We start from the raw sequence: 26,604 nt of genomic DNA on the forward strand, positions 1-26,604 counted from the left end.
CTTGTCAAACATGAATAGAAGTCAAAGATAAAACTGTTTAGCGCTGTACTTTAACTATTTGATTTGAGTTGGCTTCTGTTCAGCGAGCCTCTGACCTGTAACATCACCAACCACGCTGACTGCCGTGTCGAGTATGAAAACTGACCAGAAAGGATTTCATTTCCTCTGCATAGAGTTCGCCAACAGTAAAAAATGTCACCCGGTTTTCCAGTCGACTGCCAGCCGCCACTACAGCAGACAGCGAGGCTGCAGGAGAAGAAGACGCCTGCTGCCATGCAAACATACAGTCTGTGCTCACACATGTCAATAGACAGAGGGTCTGTAAGAAGAAGAAAACGTGAGAGTGTGGGCTTTGAAGGAGAGAGAACATAAAAAAGATTTACATTGTGTTGGGGTTTGAGGAGATGGCTGCATGTTTCTCATCAGCTGTGAGCGGAATCCATTTGGTCTGTCGCTTCTTTCCTTTTTCATCTTCACCTCCTCCCCTTTTTCTAAATTGTCAGTGGCTGAGTGAAAAAAAATACATAAAAATTAATGCTGCAGCTTTAATGTGTTGTGGTGATTCAGCCGTCTGCATTTTTTTTTTTTTTAAATATGAGTGGGTGAGCAGATGACATTTGGATGGCTGCCACACAGTCAGAACACATTGCATCTGTGAGTATTAATGGGGGGGATTTCTTTTTTTTTAACACTCGAGGAATTATGAGGTGTTTTACCATCTCAGAACCGGACTGGTCGAAACCAGTTCGGCCCGTTTGTCAAATAAATAAAATTGATTTGATTGTTTTCTCTAAATCTATGAATAGTTGTAAACTAGTTTTTAACCACTTAACTGCCACCCTAAAAAGGTTTCTATGTTAGTGAATGGGTTAAAAGGTTTTCAGTGGTGAAATTCAACTGCAGGGTCCAAAAGATTAGAGGAAACAAAAATTCTCCTTCTGAAAATCAAGAAGCACCAGATTGATATTTGAGATTTCCATTTTCATTCAAATCATCCTTTCATCTGCACAGTGTCATTGTGTAACATGACACTGTTTTTTTTTAAAAAGTAACTATAGTGGATCATTAAAAAGTAAAAAAAAAAAAAAAACAATTCCACCCTCCGTGAGAAACTGTAAAACTGTAAAAATCCAAATATTCAAATATTTTAGAAAAAAAATCTAAAATATTTGAATATTTTAGACAGAAATCCACAATTTCACCACAAATAGGCAGAATACTTGATCATTTACTAATATAGTATGCACAAAATCCCATTTAAAAATTAAACTAAATTAAAGCCTTTACATTGAGTAGATTCTACTATGACTACAATAAAAAATAATTACTGTTTAACAAAATCAATGACTAATTTTCTGTAAAATAATTCTGACTAAAGCACTTTCTGTTAGGAAACTCAGCGTACCTAACATCTTGTTTCCCTGGGCCTTTAAGGGGAGGGATTATCAATGTCAGCAAGAGTAGGAGCTTCTTAAAGAGACAGAGGCTAATTTCAATGTATCACATACAGCAATGATCAAATTTCTTTCAAGTCATTTTTGACATACACTGTACTTTCATAACAACTGCAGGTAACAGTTACTTGGAAAATACACAACACCCGCCCTTTATCATCAAACAATATCTCTCATACCACGCTTCAAGACGGGAGAGAGAACAAATTGTGGATTTCTGGTAAAGCAGAAATGAAAGACAAGATACTGACAGACTGGAAAACAGGAATCAAAGTGATGCAGGTAGAAAAAGGACAACATGACAACACTGCGAGAAAATATGAGCAGATTGGGAGGAGGGAGAGAGAAGAACAAAAAAAATAATGCATTAAGTCGGCGGAGGACGGCGAAGGTGAACAAAGAGAGATGAGCAGCTATTTGGGTAAACTTGCATAAAACAAATGACTCAATGGTTTAAGAAGAAGGATATAAAGCTGCCAACGCACATCTAATGTTCACCAAGAGCTACACGTAGTGGGAAGATGAGATAAAAGGAACAACAACAACAAAAAGAAATGGAGATTTTATTCTCAGCTTGTTTGGTAATATGGAAAGAGTTTCTGACATAACAGATGAGATAGGATACTTTTTCTTCAGAACTTGCACATCTCTCCTGTTTCTTGATGGGGTTTTTTCTTTTGCCTTTTCCTCAGCTTGTGCCTGGATAGTGAGGGTCGTTAGTCCTTTGTTAGCCCTCAACACAGCTGTCCAGAGTTTAGATTCCCAACCCTGCGACCTTTTCTGCATCTCTTATCCTTTCTCTCTCTCTCATCTGAAACATGGTGACTAAAGGCCACTAGCACCAAAGAAATCTCAAAAAGGTGAAGGCACTTCAGCAAAGAAAAACAAATTACCACAAAAATTCCTCTATTCCAATTCCTTGTACTTTGCAGAGAACACTTTACATTTATCAAATGATGGCACGATCCAGAATTTAAAAATGTGATTCACTGCTGATTACATTCGGCATTGTGCAGATAAAAACAAGATTTAAAAAGATTGTTTTGACGTGAAGGTAAGCTGCTTGGTTTAAAACGATTGTCTAAAAATTGATGTACCAATGACATGGTGAGCACCTTCTGCTTGGTTTTAAATTCTCACTCAACTTTAGAGAGACCTTCTCTTCCTGAAAATAAAAACAAACTAGGTTTTGTCTGCTCAACTGGTTTGACACATTGCTGACTTTTCTGTCTGACAACATAATTGTAATATTACTACATGCCCTGCATTGCATGAGTGATGGATATGTAAAAATTACATAAAAAAATAGCACAAAAATAACACTGAAAATAGCAACAAATAAACCAGTTTTACCAACATTTAATCAAGACGTGTAAATGATTCACTGTGATGTGCATTTTTAGACTTGGTAAAAGCACACATGGTGTCTTTGTGACCCCATCAGACCGCAGAGTAAAAAACTCATGGTGTCTAAATGACCAGGTCTCTTAATACCATAAGAGAGTTAAAGACAAGGATAAAGTTGTAATTTCATAAAATTCCACAACAAAATGAGAAATGCTATACTATAATAATATTTATAGTAAATAATAAAGACTTTATGGTTAGTAATATAATTAGATTGTTGTGTTACTACCCTCAGTGGCAGGCCCAAAAAGATGCAACTAAGGAGCAGATTTAGAAGTTAAAAACTGTGAGCTGTGCTGAAGTAAATAAAAGAGAGAAGTTCAAATACAGACTGAGAGTGAAAATCCAGAACACAACTGATCCTCAAACACAGCTGATCTACAAACACAGCTGATCCACTTCAATCACGTCACACCCCTGCTGCGGCCAATCAGGATCGGCACCCTGCGCGTCCCAGCCAATCAACGTCAAGCCAGTCCATTCAAAAAGTCTAGCCTCCGGGGATCTGCCTGCTCGTCAGCTGTGCTTCACGTTCTGCTGATTTGCTTCCAAACATGTCAGATTACGATTCAGACGCTCTACCTCCCTCTCCTAACCTTTTTCCCGGCGATCTATGGGACCCCCCCTGCCCCTGGCACGTCGCGCAGGAGCGCCGGGCTAGCCGCCCGATCCACTCCTGTTCCCCCCTCGGCCTCGCTCTCCTCCCGTGGCATTTCTCCTGGCCCAGGACTCGAACCTTCCCAACTGGCTTCCTTGCTTCACTCCTGCAGTATGACGATTCCTCGCCCTCCCCTCCACGTCAACAACCCCCGCATGAACAACCCCGCAAGAGATCGCAGAAAGCTCCCCCCCCTCCTCCCAAACGACACCGGGCGCGGCCCCCTGCTACTCGGGCTTCGGAACCAGTCTCCCCGGTCCCCTCTACTTCCCAAGCCCGATTTTCTGCCCCTCCTCCTCCGGCAGCACCGGCCCCCTCAGCATCCACAGCCACCTCACTTGATACTGTAAATCAAGACCCGCTTTCCTCAGATCCACGGCACCTCACCTCGCTCCTCATTTCGTCTGTAAGCCTTCTCCAGCAAACGGTGGCCTCGCTGCCAGCCCAGCTCCAGGATCGCACTCCGTCCGAGCCGGCTCAAGCCTCAGTCTCCGCCAGCACCTCTCTTGTCATCCAGCCGTCACAAGCGCCTTTCACTCTCTCTAACGCATGTCCTGGAAGCGCTTCAGGCGGGTCCTACGTTCCCACATCCGCGCTAATCACTCCTAAGCTCAGATCTAAGATTTTGCAGGGGCAATATGTGAATCTCGTCTCAATCATCCTCCCATCCCCCGAAGTAGACCGGAGCGTTGCCTCCACAGCAGAATTCTCAGCCGTCCTCAAATCCAGTGATCCTCGCCTCTCCAAAAATCTCTCCATCGGAGAGTTTCTGGCAGCTTTCAGTGTTTACCGCGACGTAATATGCTCCGTTTACCCAGACCGCAGAGTAGAGCTCGACGGTTATCTCTCCCTCATCGCTGATTTGCACCTCAAATACGGCAGGTCTCTGTTCTACCAATACCACACAGCATTCGCTGCTAAAGCTGCAACTACTCTCTCCCAGTCTGGCATCTGTCTCAATTGGTCAGTCCGAGATACTGAACTTTTGATCATGCTCACCCAGGCTTCCGTATGTCTTACATGCTCCACTGTTGGACACCACAGCGCCCTTTGTCCCACAATTCCATTCGCTCCTCCCGCCCCCCTCCCCTTCTGTCCATAACCAGCCAAGCTACCCCGATGTTTGACCGCAGGGGCCGAAAGATTGAGGTATTCAAAAACCAGTCAGTGTGAAACAACTTCAACGAAGGCATTTGTGTTTCTCCTAATTGTATTTTCCTCCATGTGTGCAGCCATTGCAAAGACGCTCATCCCAAATTCACCTGCCCACGACGCCTGCCTCCCGGTCGCATCCTCCGTCAATTAAAACCCTGATTTCCCGTTGTCTTTCTACTCAATCCTTACTCAAGAACTGGCCCTTCTCCTTCAGTCCCACCCAGATCCCACCTTCGTGAACTTTCTGCTCACCGGACTCACGCAGGGTTTTCACATAGGTGTTTGGTCCTATCCTCGTTCCACACTCTTTGTCGGAACCTCCGGTCAGCCCTCAGTGAACCAGATGTCGTAGCTCGTTTACTTTCACGCAAAGTCTCTAAGGGTTATATGATCGGGCCGTTCAGTTCATCCCCTTTCTCCCCATTCCGCCTTAATCCGCTAGGTGTCGCCACCCGCAAGTACTCAGGAAAAAAGCATCTCATTCTTGATCTTTCCGCCCCCCACAGTAGTCCATCCCCCAGTATTAACAGCCTTATTCCTAAAGAACCCTTCTCCCTCTGTTATGCTTCAGTCAATCACGCCATTTCTCTCATTAAAACAGCCGGGTGCGGCGCTTGGCTCCTAAAGCAGACATCACCGATGCATTTAAAGTCATGCCTGTCCACCCCTCCGACTGGCATCTGCTAGGTCAGGGGTGGGCACTCCAGGTCCTCGAGGGCCGGTCTCCTGCAACTTCAACACACCTGAGTCAAATAATGAGGTCATTAGCAGGACTCTGGAGAACTTGATTGCATTTAGGAGGTGATTCAGCTATTGGATTCAGGTGTGTTGGATCAGGGAGACAACCAAGAGTTGCAGCCGTCATCCAGAGTGACACGGTCTAAGAGTGACCGGCCCTCGAGAACCAGAAGTGCCCACCCCTGTGCTAGGTGCTATGTGGGACAGTTCTCTCTATTTTGCCGTTAGACTCACCTTTGGGTGCAGGAGCAGTCCCAGCTTGTTCAACAACCTGTCCGAAGCGTTGTGTTGGATTCTCCTCAATGTAGTCCGGTTGCCCGCAGTAATCCATCTGCTAGATGATTTTCTACTCGTTCACCCCCCATCCCCCTCGCCAGGCCCGTCTCTATTGAAACTCCGTCAGCTGTTCCTCCGTGTGGGCATGCCCCTCTCAGATGAGAAAACGATCGGTCCAGCAACTACTCTCGAATTCCTAGGGATCAATCTCGATTCCGTATCCATGGTCTCCTCTCTTCCGCTCGACAAGTTGTCCCGGATACGCGAAATCTCCAGCTCCTTCACATCACAAAGCGTGATCACAAAACGTCAACTCCTTTCCCTGCTGGGCCATCTTAACTTTGCCATGAGGATTATTCCTCAGGGTCGTTCCTCCATCTCTCGCTTGCTCGACTTAGCCAACTCGGTTCCATCGCTCTTAGACCGTGTCACTCTGGATGACGGCTGTCGCTCTGACCTCGCGTTCTGGTCAAAGTTGCTCTCGGACTGGAATGGCGTTTCTTTTTCTTATGATGATGTTTGCCTCTCGGCTGACTCGCTTCAGTTCCTCACCGAAGAACTGAATTATATTATATCAAGTCAGGTCTCGCCCCTTCTACACTTGCCTTATATTCATTCGCTTGGCAAACCTTCACCAAGTTCTGCACCTCGTTTAATTCTTCTCCGCACCCCGTCACGGTGACCTCGGTCCTTGCCTTCATCACTCACTGCTTCGACCATCATAGATTCAAACCCTCCTACATCCGTAGTCTGCTCGCAGGAATTAATTTCCATGCTAAACTTCTGCAACCTAGCCCAGTACCCAGTCTTTTTTCAAACCCCACTGTGAAACTTTTACTCAAAGGAATCGCTAAGCACTCCCCCACTTATCCCAACAGTCGGAAACCTATCACTCTCCCTCTACTCAGGAAGCTCATCACAGTGCTCCGAGCTAATACTTTCTCCCCCTATGTTAAAGCGCTCCTCTCATGCGCTTTTCTCCAAGGATTTTATGGTTTCCTCAGGCCGGGCGAGTTCACCTCAGCTTCTACAGTCTTCAACCCTTCAAAAGATTTATCAATCTCTGATATCAAGTTTTTCCCTGACCATTACAACCTCCTAATCAAGCACTCCAAAATAAAAGGTCCTTGTACAATTTCTATCACACGCATAGATGGTCCATTTCGCCCCTTCCGTGCCACGCTCAAATTCATGTGCAAAAGGCATCAAATCTATCAGGAAGCTAAACCCCTGTTTATAACTCCCGAAGGCTTCCCCATGACCGCTGATTGGTTTATCCGCCACCTCCGTCTTATTTTACAAGAAGGCGGCCTTTTCCCCAATCATTATTCAGGACATTCTTTTAGAAGAGGCGCTGCTATGTCCACCTCAGCACAAGGTATCCCCATCGCTTCCCTCCTCCAGCTCGGCCGCTGGTCATCTTCGGCCTTCACTTCCTAAATCAGACCCAATCTCACAACCGTGCTCGAAGCTCAACGCTCCATGTCATCAGGTGAGCAGTCAGCATGACTGGTGATGAAGTTTGTTTTTGGCCATTTTTAACATTAAAATTTTTAGGCCAGACCAGGGATCCTCAGCCTTCAGCCTGGCAGCAACCGGTCCCATCTCCGCTCCACATAGCACATTGTGCTCATCAGGCCTCATATACGTCTGTAAGTCCAGCAGCACGGTTCGCGCCTAACAAGTCTATCAGACTGCAGGCCCCCGCTTCAGAGCTTGCATAACAAGTCCATCGGACTGCAGGCAGCATCGGACTCTCTTTTGGGGGGTAAGACTAGTGAGCTTCGCCGGACTCATCATCTTCCCTCGGCGATCTACGCTCACTAGTCTTCCGCCGGTTCGAGTGCCAAAGATTTGTTCATTAAAATCTTCTAACTGCTTATTTCTCTGTGTGAGTCGATACAGATTGAAATGGAGCTAAGGCGTAAATTCATGCTGGGAGACAGAACACAGCTGATCCTCAAACACAGCTGATCCACTTCAATCACGTCACACCCCCGCTGCGGCCAATCAGGATCGGCGCCCTGCGCATCCCAGCCAATCAATGTCAAGCCGATCCATTCAAGAAGTCTAGCCTCCGGGGATCTGCCTGCTTGTCAGCTGTGCTTCGCCCACCTCCTCCCCATCTCCACCTTCAGCCCGATGACCATTCTCTAGGCGCACTCCGCGCTCCTCCATCCAAGGCTCCGCTGCATCACCAGTATTCGGACTGGGGGGTAAGACTAGTGAGCTTCGCCGGACTCATCATCTTCCCTCGGCGATCTACGCTCACTAGTCTTCCGCCGGTTCGAGCGCCAAAGATTTGTTCATTAAAATCTTCTAACTGTTTATTTCTCTGTGTGAGTCGATACAGATTAAGTTACTTTTCTGTTTCGGTTGTTTATTGTAAAAACGCTGAACTGAAATCTTGACTGGAAATCTTCAGTTGCCAAAATCTTCAGTAATATTCACTGCAGTTTAAAAATCACCATTGGGTGGATTTACTGTTGTGGGCATCCAGGTTACTATTTGTGAATGTTTAGCAAAGAAACACTTTCTGCATCCAGAAACTTTCTTCAGCTGGAGGAAGGCAAATACATGTGGCCTTTTTGTTTTCTCTTCGCCTGCCACCACTCAGCTTTGAAAAAGATGAAACTCGCAGAACATGGATAAAAGAAGAATGAGGCAAATGGTTTATCAATATCAACAGTGGGAGAGCAAACTACAACAAATTGAACCGAATGGCCATCAAGGTTTGGTCTATCTTTACGCAGCATTTGCTTTGCTCCCTCATTAATAAGGCTAATATGGATAAATTAGTTTTTGTGTCTCTTGTTTTTTGTTTTCATCTCATAAATCACTATGGCACACTTCTCATTCTAATTAGGGTTGTCAGGGTTGGGAGTTGGCACGGAACCCCAAGCAACAGGCCAAAGTGTCAGTGGGGGACGGAAAATGGTGGGCGATCGCAAAACAAACACTGCAGAGAAAGAAAAAAAACAACAGCAAACAAATCTAAACAGAGTCAAAAAGCATATGGCGGCGCTCACTGTGCGGCACAGGTGGGACACATGACCAACTCCGCAAACAAAAACAAGTTTTATGACCTCATCTGTTATTGTCGGACAATACAATAAGCAGGAAAAGGTCAACCTTGTATCTTATCACTTTCATCCTTTTTATCCTTATAGACTCACAACGCTTTATTTGCATGAGAGTGATTTATTTATTTTTGTTTTGTTTTTTAAAGCCTTCTTGTTTGCAGACTGTGCAAAGCCCATTTTCTACCTGTTTAATCATTTATCTAGCTGGCCTGCATTTAATGGAGTTGATCAACCAATTGGCATGCTTTTTTGGGAGCCGGTCTTAATAATTGGTGACATGTGGAAAATGAGCTCACATCAATTACGTCAAAATCAGTCAACATGATGGGCTGTAAACAGGGCAGAGAGAGGAATACCAAAATAAGCATTTCAAAGGCACAACTGTGCGTTTGATGTGTATTAATTTGACTTAGTCACTGAGATGATACAGGGCGACTTCATTATACTGTCCGCTGCAGTTTCACTTGCCATTGAAATTATGCAGAAAGTTGTTTTTGTTGACTGCTGTGACAACTGACATGGTTGTCAAGATAAACAAAAAACATAATTCTGATATTGTAATTCCTTCATGCTGGAATGTATTAGACACTTCACTAAAGGAAGTGACAACTTTTAAAAACCCGTTTCTCCCTGGAGGTACCTGTGATAATAAGTGGCTAGATTCCTGCCAAATATATTTTTTTAACACAATCACATAACCACATCCTGCTGTTGTTTATTGCCACCTGCCAGACTATGTGTTTAGCTCTACAGATCTGAAAAACAAAACAACTTTTAATTGGTTTTTTCCTGCCAGGTATTACAAAAAAATGTAGTATCCGTCATACGATTCTTTTTGGCAATTTTACACTAGTGGAAGTAGGTTCAAGCGAAATCTCATATTGACACCCCATGCTTCTAAATTTTTGAAGCCATAGGGAGACACTCCATCCTAAAACTAAATTATTTTTTACTTTTTAAAGAAGAAATTATTAGAACTGATAGCTTAGTTGAAGGTGCTGTCAGGAAGCTGTCATAAAATAAAATAAATATACAAAAAGCATTCAACCTACTGGATATTTTTACCCTTATTTTTGCTTCCACAAATCAATCATAATCAACAAATTGACAAATGAATTGCAAAACACAACTCTTTAATGTCAAAGTGAAAACTGACATTTACAAAATAACAAGGAGAAATAAGTGACTTCATAAATATTAACATCTTTTAAAGAGACTGAACTAATTCAACAGAGGTCCAGTCAACTGGTGCCAGTCGTCTCACTATGAGGGGTGTGGGGATCACATGAGTGCAGTGAGATTGTCTCAATGATTGTTGTATAAAAACATATGTCATTAATTAATTAATTAATTATTATTCCTGCTTACAATTACAGTGCGAAAACAAAAGAACTCTCCATTCAAATTAGAGAAGATATTATTGAAAAGTATAGGTCAGGGGATGGATACAGAAAAGAAAATTATATGGTGTTGAACACCCCCAAATTTCAACAAATTTTGTTGATGGAGATTTTTTGTAAAAGCAATACAAAGGTTAAATCATAATGCATCATGAATTGTATTTATAGTCACTGTATATCAACCCAAAAACCCAAAAGATGTTAGATGTTTTTATACATCTCCTGTTCAGACTCTGATTTAGAAAAAAAATGTATTGTCATTCACCTTACTTGCATTTCTGTGACTTTTGTTTTCATCAAGTTTTTATCGGCTTAAGGTAACTGATGTAATATGAACACATAACCAAAAATGGGAAAATTCACAGGCCCCAATTTCAGCTATAAAGGCACAGAGGATTTGAACCCAGACTGGCCTGGCAGTGAGACAAGTACTCTATGCTAATATACTGTGCAGATGTTGCACCCTAAAAGTAAGTGGACCTACAACACATGGAGCCACTCATTCTTGTTTTTGTAACAGAACTGGCATTAAACAATGTGGTGACCACAGTGGGGACAGCCACCTGCGAACACAAGTGTTATAAATATTAAACGACAGACATTTCCGCACCACATTTTGCATTAATATGATCCAGAATCCTGACTGAACATTATTGTTTGTTCGACAATACAAATCCAACAATGAGTCGGAAAAATTTTAGATGCTGAAATGGAAAATCTATTTTAACTCTTTATAAAAACACTGTTCCTTAAAAAATCTAAAACAATAAAAATATTGTTGGAAAAAAAATATGATGAAAAATTAACTTAAAAAAAACTTCTGATAGATTTTTATCACTAGTCTTCATCCAGATATGAGACGCCATGGTAAAAGTTCATAATAAAACAAATTTTTTGATACAAGTTTGGTTTTTAAAACCTGTGCATTCTCAATGCATTTTTCACCATTCACCCTCCCTTGTACATCAACATGGCATCGCATGTCGGAGTGCATTGTTTCTTTGTATTGGGTCACCATGGTCACAACGCTGATCTTTTGCTCTGCAGAGTTCGCTTTAACAAACTGGTTTAACGCCATGGTAACCCAACAAGCATGAAAACACACACTGGAGTTATTACAAAGTCTGAAACTTCACCATTTATTCCTAACATGCATTCCAAACTGTCGACCTTCAGTCTTTATGCCATGATGAACCATAAAGTTGTGGACCGATCTCTCGTATTTTTCTTGCACCATCATCTAATGTGTGATATTTTTGTCCTGTCCTTGCATATGGCAGAATCTGTGTCCTTTTCTGTCTCCACATAAATCAAAAGTGACAAAGATAAAAACACCTAAACGCAGTCACACCTGGCCTACTTGGAGAGAGGAGGGGACAATCTAAACAGTGTGACTAGCATGGGCTCATTTATTCTGTGTGTATGTCTGTTTCATTATTTCACCTCATGACTCTGCATAACTTGCACTCATTGTAGGTTACTGTAAAAGAAAGTAATGGCTAAACATAAATGTATGTTTTTGAGTCCTTTTGCGTGTTACATGCAGCAACACACAAGATCCTAATTCATTTACTTGTCCTTGAAGTGATTCAGTTCATTTCAATCAACTATCCTCTATTCTTTCAGTGTAATATTGATGAGATTTGCATGTCTGTACGAAAAAGAAGAACATGGGCAGGCTCTAATGTTGTAAGCTTGTACTTTAAAAATGTGAACACAAACATATGTCAGCATGAGTTCCAGGGCCAAAAACAATAACAACAACAAAAATACAAATCCTGGCTGCTGAACATGATGCAACAAGAAACACTTTAAATTGGGTTTCCAAGACACGCTGGGAGATGTGCTCTTGCTATGTTCAGTGTAATGATTCAGAGAAAGCTCTGAGTGTACAATGGGTGGGCTGAAAGTGAGAGAAACGTGGATTTGTGAAAAAACAGAAACTGTTTTTGAAAAACTGGATTAAAAATTTAAAAGAAGACCCACATTATCCTTTTAAATTGATCTACTTGTAATATTAACCAGGAAACACCTCATGATTAACATTGCCTGGATGAGAGAAAGAGCTACCACCTGAATTTAAATGTGCAAATAAGCATAAGCTGTCTATTGGACAATTAATGCATTACCTACGGTTTACCACCTGGTAACAAGTCATTTAACACCAGCTGTTGCAATTACTAACTTCTAATTTCTTAAACAACCATGTGGAAAGAAATCATGGGCTTGTAAAAACATGTTAGTCTGTTTAAGGAGATTCTAATCATTGGCATGCATCAAGCTGAGAAAACATCTAAAGAGATTGAAGAAACAACTGAAACTGAATTGAGAACGCTCCAATAAAAATACAGATAAAAATATAGATAAAAACTGACAGGACTGTGGGGAACCGTCATCTCTGAGGAAGAAATGTAGTAAAAAACAAAAACCCTGAATGACTGATCAGTGGTGATCATCTAAAACATTTGATGACATCAATTTGAAGTAAAACAACAGCAGAACTCAGGGCTATGTTTAACAGTGAAATTAAAAACACAGAGAACCCAGAGGATTGGGACGGAACAGATGTATAGTTGTAAGAAAACCACTAACCAGAGGCAAAGAGCTACAATTTGCAAGGGAGCATAAACATTGGACTCTAGCGGTGTTCTCATACTTGACAGTCCGGTAGACTTGATTAGATTGGAGGCCAAAATTTTAAAATTTGCAACATTTTCAGCTGGTGCGATTCGCTTTCACATTGTACTGTGTCAACTGATCCGAACTAATTGAAACATCTGTGAAAAGAACCGTTAAAGGAAACAACAAAATCCTCAGGAGATAATGAGGGCCACTTTTTTCTTCACATAGTGGAAACAAAACTGTAGCAGCATCAGATTTTAGCAGTTTTAGGATTTCTCTTTTAGGTAAAAGACCAAGTGCAATTTCTCTCCCCAACAATATAGACTCCTGTATTTGGTTTGGTTGAGTTACCTAAGACGATGTTAGAAGGTCATGTAGTCTGATGAGTCCAGATTTACCCTCTTTCACATCGGGGCAAGAAGAGAGGCAGATAGAGTGATGAACCAATCATTCCTAATGCCTGCAGTGCCAGGATGTGAGGCCAGTGCTGTGCTCTGGGGTCACTGTATATTGATAGGATAACCTATCCATTGATAGGTTATCCTATCAATGGATAGGTTATCCTATCCATTGATAGGTTATCCTATCAATGGATTGTTTCTGGTCAGTCTTTTCTTGCTACAAGCCAAAGCAGGACCAAGGTGCCTTTCACCCACCTATTTTGAGAAATTACCAATGCTGTCGTGGTGGTGTTAAGTCATCTCACCTGTTATACCTCCGACTCATCAATGGAGGTAGTTCTAGGTCCAACAATATTCAACTTCTGCAGGGGTGAGCTGATGCAGTGATAATATATGACATCTCAAACCAGCCAACAGCAAGAATTATGGATGTAAACAAGGCTTGAGATATTGAGATTGAGCAAAGCAACACTCCGGGTGGGTGTGTGATCAGGGAATGGCATTATAACATGATATAAAGCTACACTTAGCTGATTGTGATCTACACTAGAGTTCAGATCAGGCCTAAAGAAATCCAACCCGAGCCAATAGACATTCTGTCCAACCCGACTAATTCACTTTAATAGGCCCAAACCCAACACACCCGCATAACCAGACATTATTGCTTTTTTGTCATTTTACTGCTTTTGTTCTCAGACCACCATTTAAGTGTAACTTCTCCCATTTTTAGTTTTTGTTTAGCATCTCCCAGCTCCATTTTCCCGCTTGTTGTAACCAGAGGGTCACAAATCCTCTGGGATGTGTGACTGATGGGAATGGAGCAGGGTGGAGCCGCATACGCATCAACTTCTACACCCGACTTTTGTTTATTTCCACAACACCAACTCCTCTATCTAGATTATAGTAAGTAGATTAACATCTTTCTTGTTTGGTTTTCTCTGTTGGACTCGGGCCACAGAAGCCTAAGTCCAACTCGACTATCAATGAATATCAATGAATTTGGAGAGGGTTTGGCCCGACTCAGGCCACAAATCTAAACTCTAGTCTACGCTCAATAACAAGATGGATCCATTAAATTTTTATTTAATGATTGGCCAATTTTTACACGAGGTGAATAACACACGGGGATGTTCAATCCCACCTCTGCTTCTCATTCAAAAGCTTCCATCACATGTCACTTACGAGGCCCAGAAATCTCTTAACAAGAGCGCTTCAGAATGAGATTTCCAAAGCCGGCGGTGGTCTTTCATATAAAAACAATTAGAATGGCACCAGAGGATTGCACTTGTAGCAAAATAAATGGTAATATGACTCATCCAGAAGCATCACCCAGGTTCACTTTCCTACACGTTTAAAATAAAAGTCATTCGCAGCAACAAGTTGGCTAAAAACAGTTTGTCCTTGCAGTGCAAGCATGCCATCACAAGCTATGGCATGATTGCAGGAAATTTGGTAATCACTAGTTTTTATGTGGATGCCATTGTAAAGTTGCAGTTATTTTTCTCAATGTAAAATATTGCATGTCATTCAGTAAGTCATCAGCAGTGGAATGAAGTTGATATTTCAGGAAGAATTTGTAAAAATCATTTACAATTCATGAGTTGTTTTTAGTGAACTATGACTATGAAGCCTTGTTTTTTTTTTTTTTTTGAGTACATAAACATATTTTCAATTTTCACCTGAACTGAAGTATTTATGGCGAATTTCTCCATTACTTTAACTTCCCCCATGGCAATTTATAGTAAATGAGAAGCAAATGAAGAATTAGTCCTCATTATGGTGGGATGATTCATATGGCAATTAAATCTTGTTTTTACTTTGCAATCAATGCAGGAGGTCCGCATCGCTTCAGGGGAAAGAAATCCAGGGATCGTTCCTCATCGGAAAGCAGAACATGATTCTGTTTGAAACGTGTTTGAAATGAATTCAAATGAAGGACTATAGTCAGTCATACTCCATACATATATATATATAGGTTTAAGTCTTTTTCATTTAGCCAAGTTTCAGCTTACTATAAGCAATGTTTAGATTTCGAGATTAGATTTCTTGGGGGAATGATGGCGGGATAAAAATTAGGATGATGGCAAAGAGGAGTTTCAACCATCAATACCATATAAAAACAATCTCTGTGTTGAAGTTTCTGGAAACAGGAATAATCAATGGAGGTCCATTGATTATTAACAAAGCAATAGCCATTTTTTGACAATTTTTAAAAAATCATCAAACTCATGAAAAAGCCTTATTCTTTGCTCTCAAAAAGGACAAGACTTTTACATCATATTATCTTCTCTTTAGAGATGCTTGTCTAACTTCCAATCAGAACACTCAGTCTTTGATTGATTGAAAACAAATGCAAATCTAAAAGTGAAAGGAGAGTTGGGCAGAGGTAGACGACATGAAGGTGAGAATTACATGTAATTTTCATCACACAACTGTGACGGCGAGAATGTGTTTTGGCAGTTTGGTCTAGAAATGCCATTTTAATAGTTCAAAGCCTTAGTATACGTCAACAGGAACTAATAAGGACAGTGGAGACTGTGTTGACATTGCTGCAGAAGCTAAAACATCCAAATTATCTGTCTGATTCATAGTTTTCCCCGTAAAATGGATTTTATGTGGATCGATATGTGTCTGTTAAAATGATTTTGACTTCAGAGGAATGTTAATATGCAGGTGCTCTCTGTGTTGAAGTTTCTGGAAACAGGAAACTTTTAATAAGTTTGTGATTAGTAACAAGCTGATACTTTTGGGGCATTGAGGGATAGATGTGACTCCCTTCCTCAGGTGGAGGTACCTGACTACACACATTTGAGAAACTGCGCATTGTTTCAGTTCTTTGGAGTTCAGCACAGTTGTGGACCTTTTTTATGAGAAACTATGCATCAGTTTTGTGTTTTTGGTGTGTTGCTTTCACTATGTTGAGAAAAATGTCATCTTTTTCATCCATTTTACAAATTCTCTGTTTAGCACCAAAAGGATGAATAAAAAACAGTGTGATTTTGATCAATTTAAGCACAAATGTTCATAGCTTTTTTTTTCACCATATTTTATTTTTGTTCATTATTAAATTTTTTAATAAAAGAAATTATGTACATGTATTTGTGTGAATCATTCGGGGCAGTATTATGTCTTCCATATTTTATAGCACAAACAAGTAATAATGTTAACTTCAGTTGTTAGGAAAAATGCTATGAATATCAAATATGTCTTAAAACACATTTGACTTCATTTAATGTCTTGAAATTGGACCTCTCTCGCTTTAAGAAACTCCTGCTCTTTTTGAAAATCCGCCTTCAGGAAGTCATCACAACATGGCTCCTCTATTAAGTCTTTAACAATGTTTTTACCAGGCCTGTAATAAGAAGTATCTCCTATAAAGAGCTCATCAGATGTACAGTTCCACCAGGTGTTTTGCTAATTGCCTACTGGCTAGTTTGAAGGAACTGAATAGGGATTTTGGGGGAAAGAGCTGTTCTGTGAGCTCCCAGAAGGAATATTTGTCCTTGAAGGCAGAGCTGGGTTTATCCAGGCGTTTTGCACAGCTGAATGGTTGGCGTGGAGATGAAATAATTTCTCAAACAAGCGTGAAAAATCAAGGCAACACTCAAGGGTGGTTTTCGATGACAAAATTATAACATGAGATCAAGCCAAAAACAGTCACTTTTTCACATTTCTGCCCCTTTAAAAAGTCACTGTGTTTTGGAAGCAACCAATCTAAAATCTATTTTTCAGAGGTTTTAAACATGTAAAACAGCAGCAATTTCACAAATTTCACTTTATATAGTGCAACTATTTCTGCAGCTCCAATTTGATAAATATTGTAGTAAAGAAGAGCCACGGTTACAAAAAAAAAATTAAAAAAAAAACTCTGAAAGAACTCATTACCTCTTAAAAAAAAACAAAAAAAACTTAATTTTCCTTCTTAAAAATCTGCCCATTGTCTGTAAGACATGAACTAAAACTGCAGCCCAGGAGCAGGGGGACTTTCACTGCTTAGCAACACGCTTTGCTCATAGAGATCAGTCAAACACATCTCAGATCTGAAGCTCCATCACAACCTACGGCGACGTACGGCTTTGAAGCGCCACAGCGGCTTACCGACAACATCAAACTCCTCACACCTGCATAAAATCTTGGGGGGCTTTCAGTGCCGGGGCAACTGGCAAGCTGGTTGCATGTCCAACGCTGGCAGAGCTTCCCAGAAGTGACGAATGAACCGACAGCTGCATGGAAAACAAAGGCACGCAGAGGATGTTTGATGGTGTGGTGGAAGGCAGAGTAGGTGGCAAACAAAGACAGGGTGATTAAAGAAATGATAGGAGAGAAAGGTGGAGCATCAGACATAAAGAGGTGGATGGGTTGTTGCGTTTTATCAGTCATCTCTGACAATCGTACCACACTCATGCGTTTGAGAAAGTTAGTGTGTCTGGTGGACTCGGTTCGTTTGAGGACCAGAGTTGCCACATTCGATACATTTTCAGCTGCTGCAGTCCGCTTTCACTCTGCACTGGGTCAAACAAACCAAACCCTTTGTAAGAACTGTTCTCACCCCTCCCCTGCAGTGACCACAGGAGGAAATGACATGAAATCCCCCAAAGAAGACAATGAACGCAACTTCTTTCTTTGCAAAATGTATCCAAAAATGGAGCAGCACCAGATTTTAGCAGTTGTAGGATTTCTCTTTTGCCTTTGATAAAAGATCACAAGCCATTTCTTCCACAAATGCTAGACCAGTGCTTTTTGTTTTGCTTGTATTTACCCAGAATGCCATGCACTGTTGTCCGCTTTCTTCTTCTGAAGCCGTCTCCCGTCAGCTTAGCGTTCACATATACATTCGAACTGTACCGCCGTTCACTTCGACCGAACTGACACAGACGTTTCTATGCGGATCAGAGTTTCACGCCTCCCCAGGCGAACCGGACTTTCATGGCAAACGAACCAGCGATTGACTAAAGCGGACTAAACAGGGCAGGGGTAAATGAACTTATAGTCCTTTACCCTCACGTTCATGGCAGAGACCATTTACGCCTCATTAGTAAAGAGCAGGAGGTCAAAGAGGCACATATGGTGGACGATGGTAGATGTTTGACTGCTAGAAGGATTACTTTGTGCTTGAATTATAAAATCCAAAAGCTAATGAGCTTTAACTACAGGAAGAAATATTACAGCTTCATTAACATCAGGACCATGTAAAACATGCAGCACTGTGTCAAAGTCTGTTAAGCTTTTTCATGTTTTTCTTTTTTTTGTTTTATATGAAACAAAACCCCTTTGAGGGATCTGGTTGGATGAAAGTGGGTCTTGTCTGGCTCTGCTTATCAACCCACTGAGAACTTTGATGGAGCTAAGCAATTATTTTCTCCTCTGTACTTCCAGCTGCGTCGAGTCAAAGAGTTTTAATGCTAGTTCTCTACCAAAGGCATGTAGGAACCAACCTGGGGTTAAAACTGAATAGTAAAACAGATTACCGCTTGATGGAGTAACAAAGAAGATGATTGTAGATTTCTTAAGAAAAGGGGTGAGATCAAACCCCAGTGTTGTTTTAGAAATGAGGGTAATAGCTTAGTGTTCACCTGGATGATACTCTGGACTCTATTACAGATTTCTTCCGATTTTTAGTGAATACAGTTTTCAAATGAGGATGTAACTTATTAATAGCAATGAGATATTAAATAAAGTCTGGCCCTGTGCATAAATGTCCGTGATATTCAGCAGATCCATTTGTGTTCAGGTCTGAGGTAATCTGAAGGATTTGCGAGTTTGAAATCTGCATTGCTGTTGTTCATGTTTCACATTTAGGATTTTTCCTTGTCTTTTTTTGCATTTCCTAATCACAAGTTCCAAAGAACTCCTACATAAATATATGATTGTTCTTGTATTTTTATCTTCTCCACTGTAATTATCCGCGTCTTCCTGCCATATCTGCCATATTTTGTTTACCGTGTTAATGCAGCATCTCATCTGCAACAAGCCAGAGTTTGTCTGATTACGATGATGTCCTAATTAGCTGAATAATGACGGAGAGAGCTTGTTAAGGCTGCTAGCCAGACGACAGGACACTTGATTAGATAATTATAGCCATGTTTATCTTTGAATACTTATACAGCCTACAGTCCTACAATTAGAATCTATTTACAATAAAGCAATCATTGAAAGCTTTAACGGGGTTGGTGTGTGAGCGTGTGAGTGTGTGTGTGTATCCACACACACGCATGGTTTTGTTTTTCTACCTTGACATTGACGTCCGTTTATTTCTGAAGGTGTTTGATCACCGGTTAGAATATCTAAATGTTTGGTATTCACTGTTTTCTTATGCACAACATTCAAAACGATGTAATAAGTCTTTTGACCATTTTTGTCGACGAAAGTTTTGTTTCTCCGTCTCTCTGAAGCCTTTTCAGAATTTCAGCGTGACGTTCAGAGTGCAGGAGCTGGTAGTGTTTCTGTTTCCAGACACTTCCTGGAGCCACACGGGGAACAGCATTTAAGGAATCTGTAACGTGTCACTAAACTGTGCCACTTTTAAAAACAAAGCGCAACATTTCTGAACATTTCGTCTAAACGGAAACAACAGGAACCACAATTAAATATGTTACAAACCACATCATCAAGAAGACATGTCATTGTTTGTCCTGAGTCAAAGTTAAAGAATAAACAATCATCAGCAGGAACAAGATCCAGAATCAGAATCAGAGGTGTTCAGTTCCACTTTGCATACTTTTCTTTTCTATTTTCTTTCCTATTCAGAATCAGTGGAGGATTCGACACAGTTGTATCTCAATGTATCGAGACAGATATTTAGTAAAAACCTCCGTCTCAGTTTGAATAAACTCAACTCCGCTTGCCATTACATTTATATGTGAATGGAAAGCGGATCAAAGATTGCCTCAAAAGCTTGGCAAAGGGTATTCTGGGTAAGTACAACCAAAAGAAACGCCCATGTCTCACGCCAACCAGGTGAAATGACTCTTTCACGAACGACAAAAGACAAATCCTAACACAGCTAAAGTTTGACAGCACTCTATTTTTGTTTACATTTTGAGAAGAAGGGAGTTGCGTTCATGTCTTCTTCTGTTGTTTTCATGTCATTTTATTTTAGTGATTCTTGGTACAGCGCCACCACAGGCGAGGAGAGGAACGGGTTTTTCAATTGGCTTGGTTCGTTTGACACGGTGTAGTGTGAAAGCGAAGCACAGCAGCCGAAAATGTAGCAAATGTTGCAACTTTCTGTCCCAGCTGAACCGAGTCTACCGGACTACCAAGTATGAAAATGACTTTAGTTTACATCTACGTTTATATCCAGTAGCTTTCGTTATCTTGTTTGGGAGCGGTATTTTCAGAAACGGCGATGGGAAAGACTGTAGGATTCAAAACATCATTGATACGCAAGTGGAAAGCTCGTTAATATGTCATTTCAGTACGCTGTGAAACTAAAGAATTCAAAAGGATGCAAACATCTGAAAACTTGTAAAGGTCTAAAGGTGGGAGAAATGCCAAGGTAATCTTTCACATGTGCAAGAGACAACTTTTCAAATCTTCCACAAAATTAATTGCAAAATTAAATTGTTTTCTTTGGCAGGCAGCAGCTCTGCCTAAAGGTATTCCTGTTACAGACTAAAAAGAGTTTTATTTTATTTTTTTTCAGTTTAGCTTATAAACCATTCAAAAACCAAAAAACCCGTCTGGAAGCGAGCTGACCGAACTCCCATCAAGTTGCGCGTTTATTGTCTAAAGCCTCCCAGCTGAGAAGTGATTAATGTTTCTTTGCAGGTGCTTTGTTCGTGGATCAAAACCATCATTCATCATCCAGCGCTGAGTCGTAGGCATCGAGTTATTTTTCATGGAGAAACAATGGCAGTTATTTCACCGAACGAAGGCTTCCATCGCCGCATTCAGAATAATGAATCACGGCATCAGAATTAATGATGAAGGCTGTCTGAAAGGATATTTGGGGGCTTTTCAAACTAAATGAAACTCTCCAGCAGTTCAAGACGTTTTCGCAAACAGTTGGCATCAAGGAGTTTAAAGCATTCTGAGTTTTTTTTTATCTCCATCTGCTAATAATCTTTAATAATGTCTTAAACCACTTTTGCATCAATCGGGTAAAGAGATGCTTCATCTTTATATCAACATGTCAAATTAAATAAAATATTCTAATCTGTTCCATTACATTATTTACATTCCAGTTAATCTGAATTGGTTAAAAAGTGGTTAATAATTTCTCTCTTTTTTTTTTTTTTTTTTGCTAAACAATGATTTAGGTAAAAAAAAAAATAAAAAGGGAAAAAAAATCTCTTTTGGCAAAAAAAAAAAAAAAAAAAACTGATTTAGGTTGCTATTTTAGGAAGATGACAACTTATGCAATAAAATTTCTTTTGGATAATTTTTTATGTTTTCCTGTTGCCTTTCTTTTAACGTAACAAAAACGACGCGCACTTCCTGTCATCCGTCCTCCGCTCATCTCAACCGGCCGCACTCTTTTGTTTGTTCTGTTTGTAAAAATCATGTAACGTTCTGGAGTTTGTAGGAGTGAGCTGCCGTTTATGTTTCATTAGTTTTCTCCGGTTTTTGTAGTTAGGGAGGTAAGTTTTTGTTATTTGGTTTCTTTATTTTTTAGGTAAGTTCGTTAAAATTTAGATAGTTCCTTTTGTTTGTTGTTTTCGGCATTGGGCTCACTCTGAAGACATCTACTCCCTTGGCTGTAACATTTTAGTATCAACAAAAAAAATACATCTTTTTACAATAAATAACGTCATAAAATGTCAATTTTGTTTGTGTTGACCCCTTGAGATCAGAGGAGGATGGATCACTCGTGTTATGACCTGGACCCCTAGACGGGTCGTAACAGTTTTGTTTTTTCTTCAGCTAATTAAAGTAAATTTTATCACCAAAAGTGTTTGAAAAAAGCTTAATATATTTCCTGGGAATTGAATGTGCTGTTAAAATTTTGCTGGGCAGCTTTTTGTACTTATAACTGCATTACAGCCGTTTAATGTTGATTAATGGGTTGTCACATTTTTTCAGTTTTTTTTTTTTTATTCCTGTAGTCGTTTATATTACCTAGAAGTATTTTACGTTTTGCGAATTTAACAATTTAGATGCTAAAAGTGATTTTTCTCAAGGAACAATCAAGCCAAAGTTGAAATAGCTTCCAATAGCCGATGAAATCCCTCAGTCCTCCTTCACCCACCGCTCTCCTCTGAGGTTATAAATGGCGCCATTTCAGCTAACCGGAGTTGGAGAGAAATGAGTGGATACGTGGCTAAGAAGCCCCTCAACCCATCCAGAAAAACGTGTCAAACTTTACCACACAGGTTTTGACTGCTGGAGCAGAATCGGGAGCGGATAAGGAGGGAGAATTAGTGATTCGGGGTGGTGTTGTCGTTGGAGAAGAACGATGAGATGAAGTGACCCCTGCCAGGGATAGACTGAGGCAGCGGGCAGGTTAGTTTCTGTTGCCCGGTAAGAAGGAGTGGAAATGCTCATGAAGAGGCAGCGTTTCATGCAGGGAGGAGGGAAGATGCAAGTGGGTGGCTTTGGTACACAAAGCTAGTAGGCAGTCAGTCAGAAAATCATTAGAATGACACAGAAACTATGACACGTTTTCTAGATGCTTAATAAGAATATGAATAATTGAACAAATGATTTTCTTGGACAGCTGATATGATATAGACACGAGCTACGTTGTTGATGAAAGCTGAGGATTTGCCTGCCACCTTGCTGTTACTTCCCTTTCCATGCTAACACCAGATTAAGTTGGCAGGGTCTGTGTCTGGGGCTTTGCTTGTTCCCAAAAGAGACATTTTACGAAAGAAATATTACACCCCCGTGCCTCCCTCTGAAGCCTCTCAGTGATAATGCAATCGTTTAGAGCATAAGCTCTTTTAACTTAATTATACATGTGAAAGTGTGATTAAAAAAGGGGGGGGAGGGAGCTTCGCTGTGGCTCAATAATGTTGCTGCTTTGAAGCAATACTCTTTTTTTGCTATTAGATCTTCTCATTTAGATGGTAGCTGATTTTCTCTGTCGACACTTTACTGTACATATTTTCCACCGTGGCTCCAGCCCCGGTTTCCCAGCACATTCATGCCCACGCCGACTGCTTACACTAAGAGTCGACAAGTCAAGAGAGTATTGTGTCATTTCTCTGAGGTCCGCCCAGGAGCCGGGTCACTGCTGCGGTGCCCTCACCAGTGAGAGAAGAAACTGAAAAACTGACCGAGGAGGGCAGAGGCGTGTCTCTGTCAGGTCAGAACAATTAACCTGGGAAGGGACTCAGGAAAATCACCATCATGCCAAAGAAGCCATAGAATGTCCCCTTTGAACAAGTCGTGGTTAAATCAGTCTGTGTAATGCACGTCTAAACGTGGTACACACACTGTCATCTTAAAGAAAGTTAAAGAATATCATGTTATTCGACATTTAATAATCTCAAGAAAAAAGTGAGGGTGAATCCTAAATGACGTAAAAAACGAAGTCGAAATGAACATCAGAGCGAGACAAGATGACTGCAAAAAATAAATATGGTTTTAAACACAAATGTAGCAACAGAAAAGGTCAAACTCCTCAGCTGTTCGAAGCCCACCAGCTTCTGATGAGTCGTTAAAAAGTTTGACTAAAACCGTGAAAGAAAAACAAATGATTAAATTGTACACTCCTATTCATGAAACAGTTGCTTGTTTTTGAAGTGACAGCTCTGCAAGGGTCCCTTCATTTTGCTGTTGCCAAAGCTCCTGACATTTACCGAGCATCTTTTGCCCAGAGTGTCATGATCTGATAAAGAAGTGGATTACATTTAGTCAAATCAAAACACACTTTGGATTCACTTCTCAAAATTCAAGTGTTTTCTATCTCAGCAAAACACACACACACACACACACAGTTATGCATACTGCGTTTTCTCCCCTAAGGCACTATTCCTCTTTCTGGGATTATGAAGGAACAGGAACAAGCATCCTTGTGATTGGCTGAACGATTGCTCTCTCAAAAAAATAAAACAAATTGCTCGTTATGCCCAATATTCTGCTGTCATGTTCGATTCATGAGGATAGATGTAATAAAAATGAATAAGAATCTCATTAAATCTAGATGTTCTGAAGTCATTCTTATGATTGTGAATTTTTAATATATGCTCCATAACAAAACTTTTCAAATGGAGACAAATGAAATTTTCTATCCGTCTCATTTAACAATTGTCAGACAAACTAGTCAAAAGGCTTGAAAAACTGTGAAGCCAGTTGCTTTTTCTGAGACAGACATGCAACCGAAAACAAGGCTTTGTAGAGATGATAGCTTGAAGCTAACAGCATCTCCATGAAAGTTTCTTTTTCTTCTTCTTTTCAAGGACACAGGAGTGAAACTGGAAGAGGTGTGGAGAAAATGAATGTAGTGATAATATAAAAGGTGGAAGACAGGAGGTGTGTGTTGGTTATGTGACATGGTATGAATAAATATGCACACTTAAGGTGACATCCAATGATAATTTGGTCTTGTCAAAAGAACCTTGCTGATTTTTCTTTATGTCGTTCTCTTTTCTCATAAAAATACTGTCATAACTCCAAATGTTTCGGTGTAACCAGTTCAGTTACCTTTAGAAATCCTCTAAATAGTGAAGAGTTTTGTGTAATTAGCTTTTCAAATCAAGGTTATCAGAATATGACTTCAGGGAACCAAGCCTTTATCTCGCCTGATGGGAGTTGGAGCGGGCCTTCATGTTGAGTATGATGTATGTCGGATTTAATAGTTGGTGCCCCAGTAGATTAGATAGTAGACTGCCCCAGTCATTGGGGCAGTCTACCATGTTGACTCATGGTCGGGACATAGTGGGTGTAAAATGTGCTACATGACTGGCTTTATTTTCACTCTTACTTTTAACTTTATGACACAAAATTACAAGTGGATCGTCCATATTGTGTCCCAGTGTATTCTGGGTAAAGCTTGTCACCAACGTCATCAACAGATGGCGAACTAGGTAGGGCATTTTGACAGACAAAGTTAACACGAGTGGAGATCCGTGGAGCGGCAAAGTGAAAAGGATGGAAAAATAGAGCAAAGACAACCAAAAACTGGACCCATATTTTGTTTCTCGTCTTGGAGATGGACCGGACTTTTGTGTTTTTTGTGGTAGCAATTCAGACCCACCAAAACTGCCAGCCCAGCAAAGGAGCCGGTAGTTATAGATAGCAACTCTAACATTGTTCACAAAGTGTGAGTTAACTGTAGACTGATTGAAAACTGTATCAGCCAAGCCGCCTAGCTTTCATCCCCTTTTGGCCTTTTCTGGTTTCTCTTAGTTGGTGGCACAGCGGTGATGTCAGAGGCAGAAGGCTGAGTTGTAGTCGCTTTTAATGGTCCGGGTTGATCGTTTTTGAGCCAAGACAGCAGTGTGGCATCTATAGCCAAGGTTTACATTGGAGCCGCTTGGAACGGCGTCTTCCAGGCGTGAACGGCGGCGTGCACAATTTGCGCCAAGTTACAAACATCCAGAGGCTCTGAGTTGAAATTGATCAAGTGTTAAAATCGCTACCCGCGATTCTGAACTGATTTGAATTTGTGTAGTTTCATCATTAGTAACCAACAGCCTGATGTTTCTGTTGTTCTCTTGGTTTGTTGTACTTAATGTCAGATGGATTTCAGAATGACATAGTCGCTCTTTGTGGTGGTGAAGCTCCGCTGTTGCGAGCATGTCCATGGTGTAAAGTTAAATTATCATTAGCCCCGCCCCCCGTTCTGACGCAAGTGTATCAGTGGTACATTAAAGACCATTAGAGCAAACAAACAGCAACATGAAACTGAACACACAGTAGATGGGATGCAGCTCTGAAGATGCCAAAAGTTACGCTGTGAAGCAACATTCTAAGCTTTGAACATGTCAGAGTATCTTTCAGTCGACTGAAAATGGAAAGAACATGGGACAACTGGAAAACCAACAAATATATGCTTCCCCAACAAAACTGACTGAAAGGGAAAGTGTTAACCACAAATCTTTCTTTGTGGAAGATGGGATAAACCTATCCACTAATCCACAATTAATTATAACAATATACTTTATTTGAGAACTACTTAATTTAGATGGAAAAATAAATATCCATCATTTTTGCTCGTGCAAATGACTCAAAGTCTTCAGGAGAGAAATATTGAGAGCATAAATGTGCGTCCTTCGGGAGACGTGTTCTTCCAACGGCACTTTCCCACTGTGCTCTTTTTTTCATGTTCGTTTGCCTTGACATTACAGCCGGCAGTGACACAGCATGACATTGTCAAAATATACAGCAGTCAAACGTAATATGATTTTAAAACCCCCGCAAAAAACATCAACTCGGGTAAAGTTAACCTTCCTTTGTTTACTTTGTAGATTTCCAGTTCAGTAAAACCCTACAACTCCAGCATGGTGGTAAAAAAAAAGACAT

The 26,604-nt window shown here is 40.7% G+C and overlaps 1 protein-coding gene and 1 long non-coding RNA gene across 2 annotated transcripts in view; one reads left to right on the forward strand and one right to left on the reverse strand.

Annotated features, from left to right (window-relative positions):
* Positions 1-477, forward strand: part of LOC129376827 (uncharacterized) — a 61,891-nt gene extending 61,414 nt beyond the window's left edge. The window contains exon 4 of the long non-coding RNA XR_008607838.1: positions 174-477. This is a non-coding gene — a long non-coding RNA (uncharacterized LOC129376827). The remainder of the gene's footprint in view (positions 1-173) is intronic.
* LOC129376823 (protein phosphatase 1 regulatory subunit 29-like) overlaps positions 1-26,604 on the reverse strand; it is a 194,038-nt gene that overhangs the window by 116,056 nt on the left and 51,378 nt on the right. The gene's annotated exons all lie outside the window — the stretch shown is intronic.

This window comes from Poeciliopsis prolifica, unplaced genomic scaffold (assembly GCF_027474105.1).
Source record: "Poeciliopsis prolifica strain line A6 unplaced genomic scaffold, Auburn_PproV2 SCAFFOLD045, whole genome shotgun sequence".
In the NCBI taxonomy this organism is placed as follows: domain Eukaryota; kingdom Metazoa; phylum Chordata; class Actinopteri; order Cyprinodontiformes; family Poeciliidae; genus Poeciliopsis; species Poeciliopsis prolifica.